The following is a 6,443-nucleotide window of genomic DNA, read 5'->3' as shown; positions in this document are numbered from 1 at the left end:
TTAGCAATCTACAAGAGGAGTTTATTTTCTCTCATTGTACATGCCCTTTGAGTGTTTCCTGTAGCTCTGTTCCAGATTTCAATTCATTCTATGATCCAGACTAAAAGAATTACCTCTATCGTGATCTCTTGGCAGAGGAAAAGGACATGGACAATCCATGAGATGCTTCTTATAGCCTAGCCTCCAACTATTCCTTCATCACTTCTGTCCACATTATATTGGACAAAATGAGTTTTATGTCCAAGACTTGTCCATGGGACAAGAATAAATTCTTATTCTGCCTGTCACATAGTGCCTGGTAGGAACAAGTCATCTTCCTATGGTCAAGGGAGCCAATACTCAGTACAATAATACAATCTGTAACATTTAATTCTATAGGCACTAGTATCATGAAAAAGTCTGGTTAAAAAATAAAGTCTTTGAAATTTTATAAGTTACATTTATTTAGAGGTCATAATGTATATTAATATGTTAAACATGTTTATTTTTTGTAGTGTAAAGATGGATGAATTTTAAGGTTTATTTTTTTAATGCAGTTTTTCACAGTAATCTGCTTAAGTCCTGTTGATGGCAACTTCACTGCACATCACTTACAAAGACCTGTTATTTTTCAGCAAACACTTGGGAACTGAAATGCTGTACAGGAAAGTGCCAAGTTGACAAAAAATTCATCTATTCTGTACTCTCTTAAAACCTAATATAATAAATGCACATGATGCTTCTTGGTCATTTGTTGTCTAATAAATCACCCCCATTACTTCAAAGGAGAGTGGCACATTTGCAATACAAGATATATTCCATTTCTCACTTCCTTATATCAGTCATATGTAATTTTTTCTCCATTACTACTTTAGAAACACTTTCCTATTATCAAGAAAACAAAAAAGACATACTAACTAGTAGGAAAGAAACTCACAGGTTTGCAGTAATTGAATTTGTGCCACTACTGGCCTTTTAGAAAGTCATTTACCAGGTGAGAAAGTCATTTCTATTATGTGCTGTTACAATGCCTATGAGATTCATTTACATAGGCTCTCTTGACACTATTATTACCTCTTCATCTTGATAGTAAAAATGGTTCACTGTTACAGATAGTAATGCAGACAGGAGTATTTACAAGGGCAGCACTTACTGAGTTGGTCTTCACATATACTATTAAACCATTCCTTAGAATTATGTGCCTATATTTTAATGAGTACATTTTTGTGTATTTGCTAATAAAGTTTTATCTGCTCTTATTTTCTGTTCCAACTCTAGGAATTTCAAAATAATGGATGTAGCTGAGATTGCACTTTACATAGCAGTAAGCCAGCTGCTGCCAGTTAAAGAAATATTTCATAATTTACAATGCTATTATTTGACATAATAAGAAAGAGAACACTGCTTTCCATTCTACACAATAAATTTAAAACTTGGACCATAGATTTAAAATATGCTCTGCTTGAAAATGAATAAAATTATCCTACATTTACCCTCATAGATACTAAATTTCTATTCATTGTGGACAAGTAGATATTTCCACAGATGCTAAAATATCTCTGTTTGCCAGTTATTTACAAAAGAGTTGGAATTCTCAAATCTTTAGTACATATACACAAACTTTTAAAATAAAACTTACGTTTCATGTCATATTTTATGCCCTCCCAAAAAAGTGACTAAAATATGCTTATGATTTTTAGATGTGTAATAGAAGATAACTTTGGAAAGCACTCACTATAGTAGTCATTGTTCTCACAAAGACTCTCTCCTTGACCACACTTTAGTTATGCTCCTATGAGCCTTCTTTTCAACTCAGTCTCAACTTTGGGCTTCTGTGTCCTGGCCAAATCTAGTTTCAACAAGAAATCTGTTGAGTCAGTTTAGTGAGAATCCTCCCAACCCTTGATATCTGATCACCCTGGCTTGCTTTTAGAAAAAAATCTGTTAAATTGGCTTAACAAGAATCAGACCCTCCTTAGTTTCTCTTAGTAATAATTTTCCATTCAATGACCTCCACACCCACCCACCCTGCTCATTGGCCATAAATTCCCACTTGTCTTTGTTGTATTTGGACCTGAGTCTGATCTTTCTCCCCTAATGCAATAGTCTAAGTCTTCCTTACCAGTTAACAACTGTCAGAATATATTTTCTTTAATAAGTCTCCAGAAAAATAGGACCAATGAGTATAAGTATATAAAGAAAGAAATGTATTTTAAAGAGCTTACTTGTGGCGATCCTGAAGACCCACAAGTCCAAAATCTGAATGGCAGGTTGGCAGGGTGGAAGTTTAGTGTTAAATCCAAAGTTTATAGTGCAAACTGACAGACTGCAAATTTAGGTAAGATTTCTACATTACAATTTTGAGACAGGATTTCTTTTTCTCTTGAAAACCTCACTTTCATGAGACCTATTTACTTTATTGCAGATAATCTCTTTTACTTAAAATAGGCTGATTATAAGTGTTATTCACGTCTATAAAATACCTTCAAAGCAACATTTAGACTAGTGTTTGACCAACTGGACAACATAGGCTAGCCAAGTTGACATATGAAATTAACCATGATAAGCATCAAAAGCCATTCTTTTGGTTTCCAAATAGCAAGTCACCAAGCCAAAAATATAGATGAATAATTAAAAGGCATATCCCAACTCCATTTAAATATGGATTATTGACACTCTCTATCTTGTCCCTATCCCTATCAAAATTTCACTGCTCATGAATTCTTGATTAATTCCTAACTGAAAATGACCTTCAAATTCTGAGTATGATCTCATATTTCATCACTAAACATTGTAGTAGATAGAAAGGTAGGGGATTCATTTTTCTTTTTTTCTAAAATCATTGATGGACATATTGCTCTCATCTTATTCCCAAGTCAGCTCTCTTTTTATAGGCAAAACACTCCACTAAAGCTTTCTTAGGTTTTAACACTTGGAGTGTCTTGAATCCTTTAAGCCGTCCATTGGCACAATTTATTGGCAATTTTTGTATCACTCATGAAAGCCTTAGGGAAAATCACAGATTTCAGGGGCTATGTTGGCTAAGTTAAAGGCTCCAGTTTATGCTGTATACTAGTTCTAAATAAAGAGTGAAGATGCTCATATAATCTATGTCCAATTGCTAGCAATTATTTTATTTACTTAAATATTTATTCCTCTGAAAGATTTATTTAGATGTGACATTTTGCTATCTAAAAATTAAAGAGATGGTAGAAATAAATGACAAATGATTACTTACATCTTTCTTTCTTGGAAAAGAAAGCAAAGTTTCACATCAAAGAAATGATTATACTCGGCGTATGAGGGTCATAAAACTCCACTCAATCAAAATCAGAGTAAAGGCAGACACAAAATGTCAGCCAAGGCATTTGAGGGGTAAAACATGCAGAGAGAGGAAAAAAAAGAAAGCTTTTCAGGAAGAGCAGATAGTTTCCATAGTAACAAAGCATAATGTTCTCTCAACGTAAAAGATCCTATTTTGAATGCATTATTGGTGATTCAGATGCAAAAAAAAAAAAAATTCAGTTTAGAGAAGATGGTATATGAATTTACATATCACAAGTCTTAAGTCTAGGAAGCTATGACTTGTTAAGAATACACTTGTAAATTCTGTTGTTAGATTTGTGTGCTGTATCTGTATTTAGTGGTGCCACTCATTCAATTCATGAAGACTTATAAATGAAAGGATAAGAATGACCTAAAATTTAACTCTTTTTACTTATGAAACCTTGCACATTAGAAATGTATCCATCTGAAACAGCAGAATCTGGCAGGCCCCCTCCCCCTACCAAGTACCAAATTGACCAGTTAATGATTGGGACAATAGAGCCACAGACTCAGAGTCTGATGCATATTCCTGAGTTGTTTTACAGATACTATAACTGCAACTAGGGGAGAGGGAGGGAGAAAGCTAATTGTATGATGACTCGATGGTAGCCATGACATAGCTAAGCGGTGTCCATGGGATTGTCCAGGCAAGAATAGTAGAGTGGGTTGCCATGCCCTCCTCCAGGGGATCTTCCCTATCCAGGGAGATGCAGGTTCCATCCCTGGGTCGGGAAGATCCCCTGGAGGATCCCCTGGAGGAGGGTATGGCAACCCACTCCAGTATTCTTGTCTGGAGAATACGATGGACAGTGGAGCCTGGTGGGTTACAGTCCATGGGGTCACAAGAGTCAGACATGACTGAATCAACTTAACATGCACACATTGCATTCACGGCTGGTACAATTCCAAGAACTGGTGTGAAGAGCATGGGATTAACATTATTGCTTATAATAATCATATCTATGTGCACAAATTAATTGTAACTTGCTATGTCTGCATATGTAAGACAGTAGAAAAACTGTCAGCAAAAAGATGCTACAGACCAATGTTGATATCTCCACTCTAAGAGTATAGTGCCTTTGTCACGGTGAAGAAGTTATAGAAAATTGAACTTCACCTCTAATCCAATAGAAATTGAATAATGTCTGACAGTGGGGAACTGAAAGCAGCTCTTCTGCCCCTTTCCTGTTTGCCATTTCTATTCCTCTCTAACCTTAAAGGAATATAATCATAGGAGTAAGATCACTAGGCAGTTTAACCTAACTCCTGACTTAGGCTCTGCTGAACGCACACCATGCCTTTCTTAACTTTTTCTAGACAAAAATAAGAATGCAGAAGTAAGCAGCTAAACAATGATTAGTTCTCTATGTCCAATAGCACCCTAAGGAATACTGCAGGCAGATCACTGGGGCAAGATAACATCTGAAGAGTCAGCCAGTCTTCATGCAATGGGGATTAGTGCAGAATCCAACCTCCTGCCTCGATGATTCATTGAGATTCTTCCTACTACTTTTCCCTTCAGACTCTGTCATGGCTGAGCAGAATTTTCAGAGTTGGGCTCTGGATATGAGTCCACCATCTCCCCAGATGGTCAGCTTTTCTAATTAAAGCACCTTTCCTTTCTACTGACACTTGATCTCAAATTACTGGTTTTCTGAGTGGCAAGAAGCCAAATCTGAGTTTGGTAATACAACCAAAATAAAGAACCTTTTTTTTCCTAATTTGCATATGTGCTAGTAGTACCTATGTGTATTTATTGAGAGACAAAAAGGGGAATAAATGAAAATTTTATTTAAAAGCATCTGTACAAATGTGGATTAAGTTGTTGCAGATTAGGTAATTATTCAGAAATATTTACTTCAACCATCTTCCACCTCTGTGGGCAGACGGTACAGCACAAAGCAAGCTTTCTTTAGAATTGGTCTTGTTGTCATATTTGTAAGTGGAGTATAGCAGGTGTGAAGAGACAAAAGGGTTAAAAAAAATCCATGTACTATTGATCTTGCTCTCCTGAACCTCTGCCATTGTCCTAAGATAAGCATGCATAGTCTAGCCCATTGGTTCAAGAATTCTAAAAGCAAAGTATGGAGCAGATACACTTCAACTGAATACATCCTAGATCAACTAAACTCCAGTTAACTTGAGAGGGTTTGTTATGCCTAAACAGTCAACCATTATTAAAAGTGGCAACTAGAAATAGGGTCCTATCATAAGATTCTAAAATATGTAGCACTTTGGCTTTGAAAGTGACAAGCTTGTGAAGATAGGAAAAAAACAATAAAACTATTACTGGAGGCTTGGAAAGTAGAAACCTGTTTTACCCACAGTCAAAAAAAAAAAAAAAAAAAAAAAGACTTAAGAAAGGTTGTTGCCAGGCAGATTGTTGAATGCATCAATTAGTTTCTTTTGACCACGTAAATCCAGTTTTACAAGACAGAGGTAAGCCCCAAAACAAAACAAAGCAGGCCAATTTGTGAGCAGAATTAAGAAAGAAAATAAAACTGTTGAGTCTGGTTTTGTTGCCACATATAAGGACTCAGAATGGAAGTCACCACTTTATCTTAACAAGTTAAAGCTGAATAGACTGAAATATCAATAATTTTTCTCAGGTCCATAAGACAAGTGAGAACACAGGACATACTGCCGCCTGCAGAGATAGGCTAGTATGAGGGGTCAATGCTTACTGGAGCAGAGACACAGATTGAAACCAGAAACAGGCACAGAAAACAATGCCAGGGTAACTGAATTGTAACTGATGAATTGCTGGAGGCTCAGTATGGACAAGTCTAGGAGCTAAAACCTCTTGGGAGAATCTGTCATAGAAGAGCCCCCACAATACCGTGACATCATCTCTAGGAGCATGGCAGAGTTTTCATGGTAAATATTAGAAAAGAAACCCCCACTGCTATGGTAGGAGGAGATGAATGAAAAATTTTTGAAATATGCCAGAGCACTCTCTTAGTCTTCACAAGGCCTACCCTCAGGGAAAAGTATTTCACAAGAACCTAACCTGATGGAGTAGTATCAGAGCCTAACTGACTTGGAGAAAGGGAAATATCCAACTACAGCCCATTCAAGCCATCCTATCCCACCTAAGAAAAGTGAAAAAAAAAAAAAAAAAAAACCTAAAAAATTAA

The sequence above is a fragment of the Bison bison genome, unplaced genomic scaffold (assembly GCF_000754665.1).
Source record: "Bison bison bison isolate TAMUID 2011002044 unplaced genomic scaffold, Bison_UMD1.0 scf7180017864181, whole genome shotgun sequence".
NCBI classification, from domain to species: Eukaryota; Metazoa; Chordata; class Mammalia; order Artiodactyla; family Bovidae; genus Bison; species Bison bison.
This window is presented reverse-complemented; position numbering follows the sequence as displayed.